Below are 22,530 nucleotides of genomic sequence, written 5' to 3'. Positions count from 1 at the left end.
GCATTCAACAGGAACATACTCTATGGAAATAAGCCTAGAAACAAGTTCTAGTAGCCACGACTGCTCCCTTGGGGCAGTGTTTTCCTTCTGTATTGGAATATTCCTCCTTTTAGGTTTTCAAGAAGAATCCAGAAAAAAGAACGAGAAGAAATATTATTATCATAAAAGAAAGATGCTTTCTCAGATAATAATATTTGTAAATAAGTTTTGGAACCTAATTATAATGTTAGTTTTAGACTTAACTACCACTTACTCCATTCAGATATTTGTAGAAATTTACTGTTTCTAAATTAGCGTATTTTTATGACATAAATGTTTCAGGCGACAGACATAATCATAACATTCTCCGCATTTTAACACAATATAATTGCGAGCAAGGTAAAGTTGGTTGTCTAATTCTACCTTGCCATTCAGTTATTTTAATGATTTTTAAATGAAAAATATAAAATGTTTTTATAGCATTCCGTCTTTTCAATAATAAGAATTCAATTATATGAATTTAAAAATAGTGAAGACACGAATTTAGTTTTTTTTTTAATTTCGTTTGTTTCTGCATTTGGCAATTAAATTTTTTTTTTAATTTTCAGGTAAGTTTTTGCCGATGTTAGAGTTCTAATTTTTTTTTAATTTTTATATTCTACGTGCTTAGTTATCTGTTTCTATTAGCACACTGCTTAAACTTGAGCTACCTAATTTCGCACAAATTAACTTTAGAGAGAAAAAAAATACGTACCTGTGGACAATTTTAAAAAATTTTAATTAGAATTTTAATTGTTTAAAAAATAAAATAATTGTTGTTTTACCGTTAGTCCTTAATAACTTCCAAAAATACTCCTACGCAAAAATGATTTTTTTCAATATTTTGAAATTCAGAAAAAATAGTTTCTTTTAATGAGGCCAATTTAGCTATTGGGAAACTTTTTTCTGAATTTTGACAATGTTCCAAAAATATTTTTAAACATTTTTCAACAATTCTTAATAAAAGAATACTAATAGTTTACTGTGCAACTTAACTTTCATTATTGCAATGAAATTGAAATCGATTTCAATGTTTCATCAAATGAATCGCTTTACCATCTTCCAGTATTAAACACTAAGGAAGAAATATTTACCTATGCTATGCTATCAGTTAGAAAAAAAAGATGACTCTAGTTATATGTTTTACTTGTAAAATAATGTCGTGGGACAGGATTTAAATGTGAATGTTCATGCACAGAGAAAAACTGAACATGTACAAGGTTACTGAAATATCATGTTTTTAACTAATTACCAAGCATCACAGCTAGATATTTTGTTGAGGTAAAACATGAACATCAAAATACACGTATGCTATTTAATTAAATTTAAACTCTATCAATAATTTTGGAGAATCAGATAGTTGCCAAAGACAGCTATTAAAGTAACATACGCTATAAGATTCTGAGCGAAACGTGCTTTTGAAAATTAAAAGCATTACAACCCAGATTTTTTTTCATCGCCTTTGTTCTTTACTTCCCTTTAATTATCTCTTAGTGTTTAACATCAGTCAGGTTCATCGTTTCATTTACATCTGTTGCCAATTGGCGCATTTGTTTCTAGACTCGTGAATAATTGGAAAACGAGATACATTAAAATATATTTCTCTTAGCATGGCAACAGTAGTCTCGAAGCCAAAATATTGGCGCCAATTGTCAATTATTTCTTACAATGTAGTATAAACTGTAGCCAAATATTAGCTTCGAACTTTATTGCATAACTTAAAGAAAAATATCCACTTGAGTTGCTTCAAAATGCAATATTATAAGATCATTGTGGCTGTTTTATTCATAATTTCTTTGCAATGTAAGAATTTTTCTGACATAGCAAAGCTTTGTAGGTGTTTCCAATATAAATATGATACATTTCTAGTAAGCCTATACGAAAAGGCCCAGTGCCGTGTGTACATGATGAAAAATTCAACCGATTCAGTAATAAATACAAAACTTTATTATTCACGAAAACAATGAGCAATAGAGCACTGTCGAAAAACTAACACAAGAACAGCACATTCAATAAACAGGAACACATAAGTAGCAAAGCGGTAATTAATTAATGTAATAGCATAAATCGCTCAAAAGAAACTAGCAGGAAAGAGATTACGTGCGACTACTCACACCTCTCGAATCGTCTGCAACTCTCAGTTGGAAATTCGCTTCTTCTAAACTCAACTTCTTATTCCCTGCTGACTAAATATTGATTGTCTCTTTGTTTTGTCTCACTGTTTTTTATAGTTTCCCTTACAGGACTTGGAAATTTTAAGAATAAATAATATGACTTTAGTCCTAATAGAGCTATTTCCATTACTTTTTTTCCTAGTTTCTTCAGTTTTATCGCCAAAGTTATTAAATGGTTGCCAAGTTTGTTGCCAAAATCGTGGGTCATTCACTCGGTAACCATTCAGCATCAGTGATAACTATCTGGAACAATCGTCTTTAGAAAGGTATTTATTGTACTAGGATGCAATATAACAAATTCGTAACAATAGACTAGCACTGAGATATTTTAATCCCCATTTATTTGCAATGTAAAGCTTTAATTTATCTAGAAGATCTCTTTAAATATTTCTGATATAAACCTGATATAATTCTAGCAACTTATGCGGCAAAACCAAGATCTGAAACTTTTATAAATAAAAAATAATTTGATAATTCATAATTTTTATAATTTTTTCGGCATATCTCATAATTTTCTTTGCAAAAAGCTATATTACGTTACAGTCTAAAATAAATTTTTGAAATTAAATGAATGGTTAAGGAACTTATTTAAGTCATTTTATGTTTCCATCAGCGTAAAAAATATTAGAATTTTTTAATGAGTTAATTGGTAATTTTTCATAAGATATAAAATTTCCATACGGCATAAAATGCGTGATTTTAAATTAGTTTTTAAAAACTACGGTATTTGTGGCAAGAACTTCCAAAACTCTTTTTATTTGAAAGTTTTAATAAAAGAATTTGAATGTTTTTACTCTGATTCAAAATTCAATTCTTCAAATAAAGAAAAAACAATAATCTTTTCTAAAGGAAACAAAATTTTACTTGAATTTTTTTCTGCTTGAGTGAGAAAAGACGAAAAAATTAGAATAATTAAAAATAAGTTCCCCCTTGGAAAAACATTTCTTTGCAAACCTTAGACATATAATTATATTTAGAGCTTTGAAAAGGGGGGGGGGGAGAAGCGAAAAATATTTTTACGAAACACGCTTTCTGTAATTAATTAAGTAATTAACTTATGTGTATATAAATATTAAATTTTAAAAAAATGAACGAACAAAGAAAATTTAATTCTATGTATCGCTCTTATTGGCCTCCTTCTTCCACGGTTTTTTTTTTTTTTTTTTTTCAAAACAGTGTCGACGGAACCCTTAAATATTAAATTTGTTTTTCAAATTCCCTTTGTCTGCATTTTTAAAAAAGTGCATTCCACTGCGTCCGTAAAATATTAAAACTTAATTTCTAATTATAATATGAGCCAAAGTGGCAATTATATTCGCGTTTAATTATGTAATCTAATAAAAAAAATTCAAAGAGATTCGATCTTCAACCGAAACATCTTAGCATAATAACGCTAAAGATTTCATACATCTCTCTATATTTTATGTTTAAAAGTTTAGTTATAGTTTAACCCTTTCTAGGGTCGTGGGAAATATGCTTCCCACTAAATTTATCAATCTTTGTATGAAATTATGTAGGTTGGCATAAGTTCTGACACATTTTTTTAGAAAGACAGAAACTTATGTTTTAATTCTTTATTAAAAAATGTTTTAATTCTTTATTTTACACAAAATGATGTGTCTTGATTTGATACTTAATTATTAATTAACCAAATTAATTAATCAAATTAAATTTATCTAATAAACTAAATGAATCCCTTTTCTTATTCTAATTTCAACCCTAAAAATATTTTAACATAATATGACTAGAAAAAAATGGCCCTTTAAAGGGTAAATTTTAAGTTAATTACGTTTAAAAGTTCATCTAAATTATAACAATTATAACGTGTACACAAAAGTATTATAATTAATGTCTTTTCCAGCCAAAGGATGGGAATACAGATATTAAAATAATGAAAAATATTCTTCAAAATGTATTAAAATTTTATTTTTTTACACAAAGTTGACTGATATCGCTGAAAATCTTTTTTTTTTTTTTAATTTTAGAGTAGTGTAAAATAAATTACATTTTTGTGTAATTTAAAATTTGTGTAAAATAAAATTATTTCAATATTCATATTCCATAACGCTAGTGTCCTGAATGATTGATACAAGTCTTCCCACATAGTAAACAAACTTATCTTCTTCTTCTTCTCTTGAAATTTCTTTGGGAAATAGAAACCAGATATCAAGAGTTGCACAGAATGCACAAATGGCTCTAGCAGCTGGAGAACAATCAAGAAAAATGATTACTCTTCCCGTTGCTTTGTTTCAAGTAAACAACAAAGATGTAAGGTTAAGTAGACAGCAGGAAACATGTACTATGCAAAAAGCTCAATTGGTGCTAACAGCTAGCACGTGAATTAATTAGTAAATTATTATTCTTCCCTTTGAATTATTATTATTCTCTTCATACGATGTCGGAGTGAAGAAGCAGTATCACCATTGTGACCATACATCATCCAAGCGGTAATTGCCAAATTCATCTTGATGGTGCAATTGTGAACGGCATCGACATTCTTCACTTTACTGTCATCACAAGTGTAGACAGGAGGTAATATCTGTCATCATGTCGAAGAGAAGAGTTGTCATCATCAAGGTGGAGATCATCATCCGACGACCATGCGTCTTTGAGGCGAATAATCGCCAAATTCATCTTGATGGTGCAGTTGTGAACAACATTGACTATTATTCACTTTATTATCAATGCAAGTGTATATAGGGGGTAATATCCATCATTATATAATGTTGAAGAGAAAAGCACCATCACCAAAGCGTTAGTTTCCGAATTCAGCTTGATGGGACAATTGTAAAAAGTCAATTGCAACCACAGATAAAAACACTTGAAAAGAAGGCCATACCTTCAACATCGCACACAGTAGTTAATGTTGATGGTGTGTCGAATTTAATTTTGCTGAAAAAACCTTTGATGATCTGCAAAAAGCAGGGCTTGCTCGATGATCATTCTATTTGATTATAACTACTAGAAGTCTGAGAAAGTATGCATGCAGTGGGTACCCCATGCACTATTGTAATACTAATTAATTTTAATGTGATTTTAAATGCATAAATAAAATAATAAAATCAATAAAATAGAGAAATAAAAAGATCTTCAACATAAAACTAACAGAATACGTTAGTAACTAGTGAATACTAATACCTCTGAAATATTCGGAGTAGGAATTATTTCAAAAGCTAAAGTCATTCCGGTAAAGTAACATCAGCAGCTTTCAAATCAGATGCTACAAAATACCTTAACACACACACACACACAATATGTTGTTCAGCAGTGGAATTAATTTACTAAAGCTTTATAAACAATTCCAATGTTATGGATAGCCACAATATTACAACAGACAGCTGTAAAAAAAGTGATGCACAAATAGAACTAAAAAGGGCCAAAACAAGCAGCTAGTATTCGCTAAATCCCATATGAAGAGTTCGGCTATGGTTAAAAGTCTTGTAACGCTCCCTCGTACCGAAATTAAATTTTTTTAAGTATCCCCAGCAATGAATTCAATTTTTTGAAGGACAATATCAAATCTTTGAAATTTATGTCATCAAGTATTGGTTCATACTTAAACATTCATAGTAGGCTTCGAAGGTTTAAATTTGATTACCCATTTTATCAAATAATTTTGCAAAAACATTCTAAACCCAGAATCTAATCAAAAAATAAAGTTCTTTGTTTCTAGCTTTGCCTTTAATAAACTTTAAGCGTTTTCGAATAATTATTGAAAAAAACTTCAAGCAAGCTTGAAGAATATCCTGATAACGCAATGTAGTATGTCACAACACAAAAACCGGCAATACAGTGTAATATTCAAACATGAAACCACCTTGAAGCAAAATTCTTCCACATTTTTTTGCAATATATTTTTATGTTGAAAAAAAGATGAAGGGCAATCGGCTCTCTCTGAATGTTTTTACATTTCAGAAACAAATTCACTAGGGTGAAATATTAGATATCATTATGGACAACTTGGATATTTTGAACATTGTTACGAATTTGTAATGTTGCTTTCCTGCGCAGATAGTTCCATCGCAAGGATTTACAGACAGTTCTGTCGGTTGTTGTACGGATGCGGTTCAATTAAATCCGCTCTTGGCGATTATTTGGCGACTTAGTGACTATTTTGATGACTTTGGCGATAAAAGGAAAATTTTTAGAATTTTCAAGAATTTTGGCGATAGGTCCATTAAGACTCGATTTAAGGTGATTTTTCGAGAACTGTCCTGTCTCTTGTACTATAAAAAGCCATGAGACGAAGCTAGAGCCAGTCGTTTGAGTTCATTTCAGATTATTAGTTGAACGAGTTATCTTTCTGAACTATTCGAGCTGCCTATCATTGTTGTGCTGCTTGCATCCTGCTGTTTACTAGAAGTGCTGCTGTTTATTACTTGTGTACGTCTCGTCTGTGTTTGGGCGTCTTGTCGTTTGGTGTATATTCGTGCCTTTTGTTAGTAAATGTTATTTGCTATTGGGACATATTGACTGTGTCGTCTTACATTCACTACAGAGAACTCGTTGACTTTATGGATTTTGTGGGGGAAGCTCTGTAACGATGTTCAATCTGGTTTCATAATGTAAATGATGTGGTCTTAGTTTTGGTGCATCCAAGAATAGCGTTTCTGTTTCCACAAAAGCAAATCTGTTTTATTATTATCGTTGAAGTGTACGTTGGGAAGAGAGCGCAGGATTTGAATATCTGTCACCAGACGTCGGTATACAATTAGCATAAACTTTTTTTTTTTTTACTTATTGCAGAGAAGTTGCATTTTTTAGAACATCACAGCCTTCTTTTATAGTATAAACTGATAATAAACTAATAAAATTGAATGAAATATAACCTTATGCAAAAAAAAGCAAAAATAAGAAAAGAGATAGTAAATTTAAAACGAAATAGCTGCTTAATTATAGAAGAATATTATCCATTTTTCAACCGAAATTTTTTTAAGTTATTTTTATAATAATTAAAAAATTTTATTGCAGTTTTATTCAAGTATTAGGCACAGTTTAATAAACAAATCTATCTATATGCTGATCTGAGGATTGAGGTGCTTTAATGATAAAATATTACATTCGTCGCCAGAAGATTCCTGGTTCGACACCCAATTCTACAATAAGTTCCAACATATATGTGTACATTAAATATGACGTCCTATACCAAACGTCCTCCTATCGATTCTGTGCGGAAAGGCATATGCCATCTTAGGTATCCTCCACGTCATTTGTTCATGGCTCAAAATTACGAGATCTGTCACAAAAAAGTCCTTGTGTTTCTTCGGAACGATACGTTAACATAACTATGCTAAATTAAACCAAACTATATGCTGTTTAATTATTACATAGTTGCTATTTGCTAAGTTAAACTATCAGATTTAAATTAAGGAATAATGTAATTTTTCCGATTAAAAATATTAATGTTTTAAGATAACTATTTAAAGTAACCAACATCTAAATCAACTAAAGTTAAGTTTGATTTTTTTTGTTCGAAAATGCAGGATAAATTCCTAATTAAGTAAATATATTAACCAATAATTTTATGCAAACCTCTGGTTAAAATTCAGGTAATCATATCATATGCAAATAATGACTTACTGTAATGCTAATGATAAATTAGAAATACTTTGATTTCTTAATCGCGATAATCTATAATAGATATTGAAATATTTTCAATAGAGATAATATTGTAAAACCAACAAATAATTTACAAATTTTTAGTCGTATTTGTCTTTGTTTAAATTATTACACCTTTTTTTTTTACTTTCATTTAAAAATGAGGTATTTAAATATAGTAAAAAAATTTAAGAAATTTAGTCTCTTTGAATAAGGCAATCCACTCGCTTAAATTATGAAAAATAATTTTTGCAGTTCCATATTGTATTATGATATAAAAGATCTCCATCAATAGATTGATGTGGAGGTCTGATTCATTTATATCTCCAAGTTACACCGATTGAGTGCCTCGTTAACAAGTCAGTTCCGTAACAAGAATCTGTATTTGACAGAAACCTGAAGGTAAATCATACATGTTCAGATATAATTTAAGAGGGGCGTAGCGTTAATAGTTTTGATAGTTCTGATTTAACCCGAGATAAATAGGAAATGGTTTTTAACTCTGACTTCCATACAGATAAAATGATATCTGTTGAGTGTTTGCGGATATAATTTTGTGAAAACATCGTAAATCCGAAAGTTGATTCTTCCCAGCGATTAGAAAACAATTCCCAGCATTCTAATATTTGGAGACCAAATTTTTCTATCATTTTTTTAAAATTATATTTAATAATGTAAATGATAATTGGGGGAGAAAAAGTGCAACCAAAATACAACACAAGATGATATTTGTTAAAATTATAAATTCTTTTTGACAAAATTTAGTAAATCAAAGTAATGATACTTTATCACAGTAGTTCTTAGTCCCGTAATTTTGGGGGCATAATTTTCTATACCATCTTTTATAGAAATGTAAGATTTAATTACATCAATTAAATACAACCTAAATAGAATTCAGAAGGAACAGAAACATGAAAACATCGAAGAATAAATTTAAAAATTATTTTAAATAAAAAAAATATTGCAGTATATTGTTTGTAAGAAGGAAGAGCATAAAATGATTTTGAAAATTTTTGAGCTTTTTGGTTTCCCACAAAAGAATAAACACATTGACTTTTATTTTTTTACTAGATTTCCCACTTTAGAATTCGAAAATAATATTTCTGGAATAATAGTTCGAATAGAAATTCGTGCCAAATAGCTATTTTGCACGAAGTTTCATGAAATCAAGAATTAGTTGCATTTAGTTGTAAATAGTTAATGAAGTTCTCAAAACAAGATTTTTCCCCCTTTAAATAAATACAATCGAAATATTTTTAACTAAACTTGAATTTAGTTTAATAATAATTTTTCTGAAATTTTGTTCTAAAGTTGTTTTATATGGAGAGCGTTTTTGAACTGATCTTTTTTATATTACCATTCAATAATGAACTCAGTGAAGAGAAATAATAGATAACTTAAATGGAAATGTAAAAAAAAAAATGATATCTAGCAAAAATAAATTTCACATTCTTTTGAAGGTCAACGATCAAATCAGAATAATATTTTAGAAATCTTAGCTATGCTTTAAATGAATATATTTATTATCTCTTTCTTAGAAAAATAAGCGTTATTTCGTGATTTTCAAATGATTCATCAAAATTGTACAATACTAGGTTACCAAATCGGCTAATTGGCGACAGTCTCATTTTTTGGGGAAAATTTATTGCAGGACCCTATAAAATAAACTAATACTCAATTTCTTTGTAACAATCATTATTTGTATAATTTCTGAAGATATATTCGCTTTATTCCGCCTTTATTAGTTTTTTCCCTTATTCTTTGCAGTCAAAAAAAATCTTTCTTCCACCCCAAGTTTTAATGAAAAACTGCATTTCCATATCATAATTTGTTCTTTTTATATATGGGAATTTTCAAAGACTTCACAGACATTTTTCCATCTCGTCTATCAAAAATATGCTGTATTAAAGGAAAAGATCACAATATGTAAAATACTTTTTTTTTCATACCCGCGTCAGCTTTTTTCATACCACTGCTTGCTCACCTTCGTGTTTATTCGTAAAATGCAAATCTGTTCCAGAAAAAATAACTTTGCATCCGAGAGAAAAAAAAACTTTCTCTACTTCTTCCCTGTCGTATTATCTCATCGTCTTATCTGTCTCGTATTGTTATGTCATCGCCCTCAGATCTAGAAGGAAAAAAAAGATCTTTTCGATCTTTCCAGTTTGACTGCAATATATATTTTCAAGCTGCACTCCGAATGTTTACTTTTAGGATTCGTTGAGAAAGAGTTGGATATTGAATAGGAAGAAGTCTTTTTTCGAAAGAAAGGTAACATGTTCTCAATAGGTGCGTCACTTTTGGAGAGCATTTATTGGGGCATCTAGGTAGATCTTTTCCTGGATAATCTTTGCCTCTTACAAGCACAGGTCGAAGCTTGTGATAAACGTGATACATTTTACTTAAATTTCTTCCAATTCCCTTGTGCGATTCATTTGAAATTATTTTTATAAATTTTGCGCCAAATAGATTAGAAAAATTGACTTGAAAATGAATTTTCTGGACTTGTTATTTAAGCGATGACTCTGTAACATGCGATTCTATAAAAATAATCACTTGTAACAGAATAATACAAAACTCGTTGTTTAAGAACGTTTTTATAAATACATTTTAAATCAACGAAATATTTTTTTACATTTTTTCGTATATCCTGAAAATTTTTTCCTGTTTGTAAATTATATTCATGATGCAAATCTCCCACACATTTTGTTTTTTAAGCCTTACAATCTCAAATTTTGAAGTATTGCGTTTCTAATGGGAATTTATTATTTGAATATTTTCAAAAATCATTTCAAATTCATCTATAAATTATAATAAATTTTAATTTCATAATGTACCCGCGTTATCAGACAGTGAATTTAACATTGATTACAAGAATCTATAGTATTTACAATAATGGCTTAATATGTAACATTTACATACTAAGCCATTAATTTACAATAATGGCTTAAATGTAGAAAATATAAATATAAATTTATGGGACACCTTTTTACTTTTGTATTAAAATGTAAAAGAAATTTTTAATAAAAAATTAAAAGTCAAACATTAAGTAGAAGAGCATCAAGCCGTGAAAACAGTACTCTAAGCCATAAAACCAATTAAGTTAAATAAATTAAAGATAACTAAGCCAATGAAGTCAGAAGAAGGAAAAATGATTAAAATTCATTAAAAGTGGATTATAAAAGACATAAAAACTCCATTTTATTTAGATTATTTCAGTCAGCTACCAACCTTTTTGTTTTGATGAATATTTTTTGAAGAAAATAATTATTTTTCAACTTTTTAGCACTCTAATAAAAATAAAAACTTCTTTTTTTTATTTGTCACTTTCTCATAGACGAAATGTACAAATAAAAAGTAATATATTGCCGCATTGAAAAGAGGCAGTCGACTCTCCATGACCGAATGGTCATAGCACTGATCTCATAAACAAGAGATCATAAGTTCGAATCTCGCTAGAGACAATGTCATTCACCGTCTGTGCTAATATTTAATTCCTTGATTTTATGTTTTCCTTTATTTCATGTTCCAGAAGATACTGGATATTTCTTTGGTTTACCAGACAAGTGTTCTGGACTTTTCTTACTATCTCCAGAAAAGTATTCTGGACTTTTCTTACTATCTCCAGAAAAGTATTCTGGAACTTTCCCTGCTAGTATAAAAGCAGAAGATTTGTCAGTCACTGTGTTCTGAGTTGAGTTAATAAATTGGTTTAGTTCTACTTCTTGTGTGTGTCATTGAGTTCCAAGCTAGAGTACCTACGTGACAATATATATAATCATCAAAAATTTTGAACTCGAATTTTTGACGAATATCCAAATTTCAGACTTCCTTGAATCGAAAAAAACACACACATTTTTAATATTATGCTTATCTGTCTGTCTGGTCTGTCTGTGAACAAGATAATTTAAAAACTCTAGGTTTTTAGTCAGATATTTTAGTATATATTCTCCATGCTAAATTTGTAAATTTTTGAACGAAGTCCATTCTGAGTAAATATGTCTGTCCAGTTGTCCGAATAAAAAATAGCACCATATCTACAAAACGAAAAGAGATACATTAATGAAATTTGATATCCAGATTTAGCATCTGAAATGTAGAGACGGATCAAATTTAAAATAAATCATCAAGCTGTTGCCCGCCTGTCAATCTGTCACACGATAATTCAAAAGCGTGACAAATTACGTGAATAAAATTCGATCTACACTTTTGACATTTAAAATGTAGCTTTTTATCGAACTTTAGACCAGATCTCTCAAATGGTTGGCCGTCTCTCGTCTGTACATTCTTACGGATGTAACGCAAACTCAAAACTCAATAACGCAATGATTTAAATAAATGAAATTTGGTATACAGGGTGTTTCAAAACTCATACGCAAAAATTTAAGGAGTGATAGAAAACATCTAAACAAGCAATTTTCACCATACAAGGCATGAGCGGAGAGCAAGCGGTGAACCTCTAGATGGTGCTGAAATGGAAAGCATAAAGCGCGAGTTTCCTTACACATCGTCATTTCTACAGTGGATTTCAGAAGGTATGGCGACGTACAGTAATCAGGAAAAGGCAGGCATGCATTTTATGTACGGTCTGGTGAGTGGGAAGGCTTTTCAAGCCGGAAGACTGTATAGGTAGCGTTTTCCGAGAAGACACTTAGGAAGGATTGCTCGGGATGGACCCACACCTTGGCCGGCACGTTCACCTGATTTCTCCTGTCTTTTTCCTGTGAGGCTATTTGAAAAGTCTCGTTTACGAAAGCCCTGTCATCTCCGACGAGGACCTAGTTGCCAGGATTTCTGTTGCTGCCGGCGCCGTCCGAGAAATGCCGAATGTGTTTGAAAAAGTGCGCCCCTCACTACGTAGCAGGTGTTTCGCCAGCATTTTAGCAGTCGGCTTCTGTAATTTTGCCATAAAAGTTGTCAATAAAATTATTCAGTACCTCCTCTATCCGTTTGGTATTTCGTTCTTTCATGTGACAGTAACGGGTACCTCCTAGCGGTTCACTGCTTGCTCTCTGCTTGTATGGTGAAAATTGCTTGTTTAGACGTTTCCTATCACCCCTTAAATTTTCGGCTGAGTTTTGAAATGCCCTGTATAATCTCGTGACCACAATTGTAGTTCTATTTCAAATTTTGGTTTCAGTCGATCAAAAAAAGATGCGCCCAAACGCATATTCGCTTAGTACTTATATTACTCATATATCAAAAATTGATTGCAAAAGATCGTGCGCTAGATTTACACTAAAGATCGGTCTTTTGTATCTATTGTTCGCCAGGGACATGCACTAGTTTTATTTATTATATAGCGAATCGCACAATCCATAAGCTTGAAAATAAGATAATCTAACTACTTGTAGCATTGAAACTTTACCTCGAATCCACAATTTTGGGGATACTATCTTTATTAGAGAACTTGTAAGAAATGATGGGGAGACCACTTCCGATGATTTATTTTAATTTTTAGTTTAAACTAGTAGCCTTTGGTGACCAGCTGGTTAGCATGGAATATTGGTTATATATAATTTCATTTAAATCGTCTAGATATAACTTCAGCCGACGTCCTGGCCTAGGGGTAGTGTGTTTTCCCCGTGACCTGGACGTCCCAGGTTCGAATCCTGGTTCGGGCATGAACCTTTTTTTCTATTTATGAGGTGTGTGAAAGAGCCCCCCCCCCTTGTAAAAAGGGGTTGCGCACGCGAATGTCATCTTCATATGAGCTGGAAGTCAGACTTCTGCTCTCGGATGCTCAGGGGTCTTTACCTTCAGAAGCTACTGCACAAATTCGGCTTAAATCGCTGACAGTTCGTCAGCGGGCTTGTACAGGTGCCATAAGTAACAACAACAGATATAACTTCATGTTTACGATTCCATCATACTGTCAAGCATTAAAGTCTTGCAATTTTCTTTATCTGGCATATGTTCGCTTCATATGTTCGCTTCATAAACGTTTCTAAAGGAGTCCAGTTCCATTGCATCAGAGTGGCTACTACGATTTGTTAATTTCTAAATTTACCGGTATCGTAACTTCACATTTTTTTTAATCACATGATCAGCTATTTGATGAAATGATAGAAAACGATTTCGTTTTTATATTTTTTATATACTTAAAAATAGCTTAAGTTACTGTAACTTGATTAGAATCTTTGAAAAGATAATTTTTCGTACTTTAAAATGGAACAAACCATTTTTGTGCACCACCATCAAGTCAAAAAAAATTATAGTTTCATTTAATCATTTTTATGCGGGAGTATTTTCAGTACAGGAATATATAGAATAAAATACATCAGTTATTTATTCCCTTGTCTCGTTTTCAAAAATGAAACCATTGTTTATAAATATTAAAAAAAATTTTAATCAATTCTTTGCTTCGATTTTTCCTAATAAATAAATCTAGAAATTATTGGCGAATTTTGAAAAAATTGTGGGTTTTGATCATTTTAATTAAAAAAGTAACTTTACAAAATCGATTTCAAGAAGTTATATAAAATCTAGACTTAAAAATTCAAATGGAATTTGTATTCTAAGATATTTTAAGTGTATCTTTCATAAAAAGATTATTTTCCTATTAACGGCAAGTTATCATAGGATTAAAATTTTGATAGAAGATTTGGTAAAATTAAGCACTTGATCCAGGTGCATTAAAATATGAACAAGAAGTATTATTTCATATCATGAACGATTATTTTTTCTTTTATAATCCTTATATCAGGATAAATGAATAATTCATAGCTCTTCTAAGGAATAAGTATATTTATTTTGCTAACTGCAAACTTCATCTCCAAATTTATAATTTTCTTTACTATGTTTATGCAATAAAATTAATAATAATACTAGTAATATTATTATAAACTTCGACTATAATTTTCAATACTAATGTCATCTTTATGTTCATGATATAAAATCAAACACTTTCCTAGTTATATAAACGCTTACTATTAGGAGAATAATTAAAATGAACTCTAATTATCTTAAACAGCATAATAGAAAATAATTAAATAATATCTGGTCTGCTCTTAAAGATAGGTCATTACAGAAACGGTAAATTGTATTTGAAATTCTGTTGAATGTAAATCAATTTATGGCTCCTTTTACAAGTGAGCAAAAGCAACTTTAAAAAGAAATTTGGTCCAAAAATTATGAAGATATTTATAATCTAATCTAAAGATAAAAACAGATATTTCTTTGATCTGAATACATTTTTTTTAATAAACCTAGTGTCTGCTTTACGCTAAAAATGCTAGATTCACGCGAATATGTTGTTTATTTCCATTATTATTGTTTGCCATTGCCATACATAAATATACTAACATCAGGGGTTTATTTGTTGTTGTTGTTTTTTTTTGCTACATTACTAAGCAACAATTCTTATGTGTGGGACTGTGATCACACAAATAAGAATTGAACACTCGTGGCATAAAAAAAACATAATTTAAATAAATATTTGAACAAAAATTTGAACACTCGTGGCATTCCTAGCCTCTCCCAAGTTCCACAGTTTTATGCGACGGGGGAGGGATATAGCATCTTTATTACTGAATATTCAAGAATGTTTCAGGAAAAGCACTCTCGCTGGTATTCTTCAAATAATATCACATCGATTATGCAATGGGAAATATACAGGGGGAAGGAAAAAAGATTTCTTATAAATTATCGAAAGGAAACAAATACCGATGAAAAGACATCTGCATGAATTTCCGTGTGTGTGTGTGTGTGTGTGTGTGTGTGTGTGTGTGTGTGTGTGTGTGTGTGTGTGTGTGTGTGTGTGTGTGTGTGTGTGTGTGTGTGTGTGTGTGTGTGTGTGTGTGTGTGTGTGTGTGTGTGTGTGTGTGTGTGTGTGTGTGTGTGTGTGTGTGTGTGTTCGTTCGTTCGTGTTCAAATTCATTAAGGGAGATAAAAGTGGATTTTGTATGAGAATCTTAAAAGCGAAAAACCATGTGTTGATCCAGGCTGGTCATCAACATCAGTTGTGTAAACGAATATTCATGCCAAGATAGTGTTACTGGGTGTCTGGGAGAATGGTGGAATTTATAACAAGATTCTGGAACCTTATCAAACTGTTATAGTTGAATGCTACCAGGTCCAATTGATCAAATTAAGTGATGTTCTAAAGGACAAAAGACCATTTACGGTCAAGGAAGGCTGAAAGTGATATTCTTGCATGACAACACTCATTGCCGTATAGAAAAACGAATTCATAAATTCATATTCTCCTTAGGCTGGATAATTTTCCAGCATGCGACGTATTCTCTAGATTTCGCTCTTTCTGATTTCCATTTATTCAGATTAATTTCATAAGAGTTGAAAGACCAGCGGATCACACAAAAGTCGATGATGTGCGAAAATGATTCGGCAGATATATTATAATCACTATATATCACTAATATTCTATAGCGCAGTATCACAATATAATAATATCACTAATATTCTATAGAGAAATCACTGATATTCTATAACGCAGTATCACAATATAATAATGTCACTAATATTCTATAGCGAAATCACTAATATTCTATAGCGCAGTATCACAATATAATAATAATATCACTAATATTCTATAGAGAAATCACTAATATTCTATAACGCAGTATCACAATATAATAATATCACTAATATTCTATAGTGAAATCACTAAATTTCTATAGCGCAGGTATTGTTCATCTACTCGATAAATGATAAAAGAGATCTGATATTAATGGCGAACATTTCAATTATTAATCGCTGTAACCAATACCTTTTTAACGAATTTGACCAAAAATGCCGAGTTTCAACTTCATACCTATTAATTACTAAAATGCTATAAAATTCGAAATAAAATGTTCAATAGCTTCAATTAGCGACATTTAACAAAGAAATAATTAGCAGTTTATCTTTTAATTTTGAAAAAATTATGGAAAGTTAAAAATAAGACGCATTCTTTGAAATTAATGTGGAATTAATTTACCCTTCAAGATTCTATTGTTAAATGTGCGATATTTCAACGAAAATGTGATGTAATACAAAATAAATTCTTAATAATTTATCTTTCAACCTGGAAAAATTATGGAAAATCGAAAATAACCCTTGCACTTCAAAATCAGTGTTATTTATTCCAATTACTATTCCTGATTTTTATTTTTAAGAAATCTCCTTAAATATAGGAGTTTTTTAGATTGCATATGAAATATTTCACTCACTTTCAAAAGAGGAAACTTTAAACAATAGGAATTTAAATACTTTGATATTTGCCAGTACTTAAAAAAGAGGTTCGGAATTTGAACATAATTGAATTTATTAGAATTCACGTGAGAAAACTTCAGTTTAAACCAGTTTAGTACTATAATTGCAAATTCGCTCTCGTTATCAATAGAATAAGAGTCTAGAATTATTGCAGGAGATAGCGAGGAACGAAAACTGGAATTGAATTAAGAATCTTCAGTGAAATGTAAATTTCTAAGAACTGAATTTAGAAAAGCCTGTTTAACCTAGATAAGGAAATGCAATAATAAGATCTTGCTATGCGCGAAATAAATTGGAAATGTTTCAGTTCTTGGCTGAAATTCATTATTATGTAACTAATGATTATTCAAAAGTTATTTAAAGAAAGTTATTGTATCAGTGAATTTTAAAATGCAACAAAGCTTGAAAAGGCAATTCATGTCAGAAACGATGAAATGAAATAATTGAAAACATGGAATGATTTTATGTATGTGTTTGTGTGTGCGTGTGTATGTGTGTGTGTGAGCGCGTGTGTGTGTGTATGAAGTAGAATGTAAGTGCGACAAGCAGTGAAAAGACTTTGTATTTTTAAGTTCGTTTTATTCTCTCGCGGGAAGCAGGCATGATTTATTTAAAAGAAGGCGCGGACAAGATACGTCCGCTCTCTATGCGGCACAAAAGCAGAAGTGGGGAAGAAGCGAGAAATTAATTATCCCTCCTCTTATATAACATGAAATATTGATAGGGAAGATATTTTTTCACAGTGCTAATATATTATTAAGATTCTGATAGGGATTTCTGACGCATGTCAATCACAAATAAGGGAATCACAGGGATCTTTTAAAAAAGAATGTGCTTATTGGACATTTTTCTAGCCCTTCACGCGGAGCGTGTGAATGTGTCGGCGTTTAGCCGATGCAGCAATTTTATAAAGCTTCTCTTCAATTAATTAAGTAGAAATGGTGGAATCGGATCAGGAAATAAGAGAATATTTTATAATGAAGTTACTATGGGCTAAATTAAAACAAAACTTTGGAAATAAATTAGAATTGAAATCAGAGTTTAAAATGTCATTACACACACACACACACACACATATTAACCACTGAGAGTTGTTTCCCCAAAGCTTTCTGTCATACTTTTTAATAAAGGTGCCCTTCTACTACATTCCGCAAAAAATTGTGCACATAAGGCAGCGAATACTTTGAAGGCACTATCGTACAATACTTACGAAATACCGATCTTTGGCTTGAATCCAGTATTTTTACTGAACTTAAAGTGTGATCTCTGGCGATTAATCCCTGGTATACCGTTAATACACAAGTATCCGAAAATTAAAAATTTATTGTTTTTTTTTTTCGATCGGTTGAAACTCAAATTTGAAAAATTTCATTTGTTGAAATTATTTTGGTTTTGATTTATTGTAATTTCGTGCATGAGGAAATCGGAAATACATTTTAATGGACTTTTTTCGATCCATTGTAACCAAAATTTGAAAAATCTCATTTATTGAAATAATTTTCATTTTGAGCTCCTGCGTTACATGCATGCGAAAGTACCGACCGACAGTCGGTTGTCATCCTTTTAATATATTGGAATTAAAATTTTATAAGAATCTACATTTTATATCTATACACCAAATGAATGAATCTATGCACCAAATTTTATCTCTCTGCAGTTATCGAATTCCCTTATCCCAGAACAAGCTGGACAGACTTTTCTGAATGAATTTAAAGGGCCGCGGTGGCCCGGTAGTTAGGTCTCTTCTTCGGAAACGGAGGGTTTTAGGTTCGAGACCCGATTCCATCGAAGGACCGTCTAGTAAGCGGGTCTGGTGCTCGTTAAACATCCTGACCAAACGTCCTCCCACTGGTGTGGCGTGATGTGGAGAGGGGGTTGCCAGCTCAGATGTCGTCCTCGTCATCTGACCGTGGTTCAAAATGACGAGGTCCGTCCCAAAATAGCCCTAGTGTTGCTTTTAAACGGGACGTTAATATAACTAAACTAAACTGAATGAATTTAATTCAAAATTTAAATGAATCTACAAATTTCTTGTGAATTCCATATACCAAATTTCATTCGTCAAGCTCAAAATGCATTTGAGTTAGCTTGTTCATAAACAGACATAATGCTAAAGTGTAGAGCTTTTTTTTCGGATTCATGCGTCAAAATCTCGAGTTCCAATTTTTTGACGATAATAATACTTTTTTGTATGTCCTTCATATACTAGAAAATAAAAAAAGTCATTTAATTTCAAATGCTATAAATACAAAGCAAGGAAATTAAAACTTTTCTTTATCAATGGTTTCCAACAATAGCTTAGTAAAGTTTGTTACATACGTTCACTAAGATTAAATATGAATTCAAATGCTATCGTATTCAATATCCAAACTAAACCCACAAATTTTGAACCAAATCTAGTGCATTAAGCTGAGAATTATTATTGTTTCATTTTTTTATTCTCTTACACGCATCCATATAAATACATTAAAGTAGAAACATCAGAGTCAAGAACAAACAGAACAGTGTTGATTTATAATCCAAACTCGTCCCACAGTCGAAAAATCAGGTCTAGTATTTTGATAAAAAGGAGCTCCTACAATCTCAAACTTTAACAACAGCTACAGAAATACAACCAGATAGAGATTCCCTTTTATTTGCAAAACTTGAGTGATTTTCTGAAATCGTTAAAAATGGAATTATATTTTCAAAATCCTTCAAATATTTATTTTCCTGTATTGAATTGTTGTCTCTTCAATCCTTTATTTTTTCACTTATTTCACATATACCGTATCACTTCAGAATCTTATACCACCCACTTATCCACTTTCCAGAATTAACTGTCTGTTATTTGGTCTCTATGATATCTGGATCTCGAAAGAAATATATTTTAAGGTATTTCTAAAGTAAAGAAAAGTGAAAAAAAAAATCTTAAAAATGACGAAGTACCATTTCTGCGAATCAATAATTGGAAACAGAAACATTTGGAGGATTTTTTCTTCAAGGCCTTAAAACTACAGGATAAAAGAAATTTTGGTAAGATTTTTTCTAAGTTACATTGGAGCAAAATCTAGAGATTTTTCAGTTTCGAGGGAGTACTTCTTGGCAGCTGATAACTTAAAGATAACAAAGAGCTCTTCACAGATTTTTTCTAATAGAAGCGTTATTGGATAAGACAGCTTATGGTAACTCAAAATTCGAGATAATGATTTTTTAAAACAAATATTTTCCAATATTTAGTATTAACCTTTTAACCAGCTTTATGGCTTTATAATTGTTTTAACCCTTTAAAGGTCCATTTTTTATTAGTCAGATTATGTTAAAATATTTTTAGGTTTGAAATTAGAATAAGGAAAGGGATTCATTTAATTTATTAGATAAATTTAATTTGATTAATTAATTAGTTTAGTTAATTAATAATTAAGTACAAATAAAGACACATCATTTTGTGTGAGATAAAGAACTGAAGTATCTTAGTTTTTGTTTTGCTAAAAAAATTTGTCAGAACTTATGCCAACCTACATAATTTCATACAAAGATTGATAAATTTGGTGGGAAGCATACTTCCCACGGCCCTAGAAAGGGTTAAGTTAATAACTTTTAAAATTTTAAACTTCAGTTAATTTAAAATGTTTGATGAAATTCGGGAAGCCTTTCTAAATAAGTATTAGGATTAAACAATGTTACTTTTAGCTGTACTGTACCACTTCAACTGTACCACTTCGAGTAATTACTTTTATTTCATAACTTTACGAATCTAATATAAAATATTGAGCATAAACAGAACAGTAATTGCTCCTTCTGTTTAGCATAAAATATTTATCCGCTTTCAGATACTATTATTTGATATCACTTGTTTCGTATTTATAAAAATGGAATTTTGTAACCGATTTTTCCATCATGTCTGAATGTTCTAAAAATTTGAAATTTCATATAGTTGTCTTTTCTTGCTTACAATAAATACACTTTAATATTTTAATATCCTTATTATGCAAAATCAAATTAAATTTTGATTTCGCAATAGTGGCGCCACCTGGTAGTTAATTTCTGAAACACTTACACAATCAGCTGACATTTCAAGATTAAAAGCAACATCCTATATAAGCTATTTCGTATAAAACAATGGGCGCCGCTTAATATGATCTCAATTAATGTTATGATTTGTTTTATATTATCAAAATCCTATGGTCCCATACCGACACATTCAGTTGAACACAAATTTATTCGTTTAAGGTGATCGCTATATGATCTAATGTTATCAAATACGAAGTGACGGTTGACTTTATTGACTACTTCATTTTCAACCAGGTTTTACAATAGGCATTCGTGAAATTTCGCGATCCACTTATTAGAATACATTTGGCAGCCATTTTTCATCGCGGGATAGGGCTCTTATTATTCTAAATGGACTGAAGTTGCCTGGGTTGATTTAAAATGACAACTACGCTATCAGAGACAGTTAAAGTCTGAACCGCCACAAAACATTGCTACCTACGATTAAATTATAATATGAAAATGGATTTAAAATGAATTGATTTGATTGTTAAAGATGAAACGGAAATTTTTAACAGGAATAGATAGGCTTACCTAAAAAGAATCATCACATCACTGCATCGCAGTTTAAAGTTTCACAACATCTTTTTTTTTTTTAATTTTGGAAATTTTTAGCTTTTTCTGAGCAAGAGTAAGCAATAAATGTTGATGAAGAAAAATCTCCAACGAACACAAAAATTAATCAGCTCTTGATATTTCAAAAATCAGTACAAATACGAACAATATTGCTCATGGCGATATTTAATCTTGCATTTTTTTAAATAATAATCTACTTCCTTTGCAATATTGATATCACATAGGAATATTTTCATTCCCAATGGGTTATTTTTCAAATTTTATATTAAAATAGCACGTTTTAAAGGAAAGAAACAAGCTTATTATTTCATTCTGGTTTTTACATTACCTATTTAAAACCTACTATATTATTTTATTTTATTATATTATTTTATTCAGGATTTTATAGTGAGTTTACAGTTGCAGTAAAAACGGAGTTCGATAGACAAGCAAATTATTTTTAAGTATAACCATTTTGAAATTATTACATATTTATATTTCTTAATTATCAACATCTGACGGTTTTATTTTGATCTCTAAAAATAAATAAACAAACATTTTTGTACATTAATTCCGCTTTAGCAGAATTTTAATTGGTAAGATGTAGAACCTTTTATTGTAATCCTTGATTTTGTAATGTTCTTGTAATACTTGATTTTCTAATGTTTTTGTAATCCTTGATTTTCAAATCAAGGATTGCAAAATTAATATTTAATTAATTAGTAAATATATAACAATTACCTCTGGCAATCAGGACTAATTAGACAACAATAGGTTTAATATAAAACAAAATCTTTGCCAATGAAAAGTACAATTTGTGGGAAAGGTTTACCTACCAACAACCTCAGTGACTTAAGGGGGGCTCTAAAATAAGTAATAAATTATTTTTCCGAATTCATGACAGAAAATGTGTTCCGAGTGAAAAAAAAAATTAATTTTC

Source organism: Argiope bruennichi, chromosome 7 (genome assembly GCF_947563725.1).
Source record: "Argiope bruennichi chromosome 7, qqArgBrue1.1, whole genome shotgun sequence".
In the NCBI taxonomy this organism is placed as follows: Eukaryota; Metazoa; Arthropoda; class Arachnida; order Araneae; family Araneidae; genus Argiope; species Argiope bruennichi.
The sequence above is the reverse complement of the archived record's forward strand: the minus strand, read 5'-3'. Positions refer to the sequence as shown.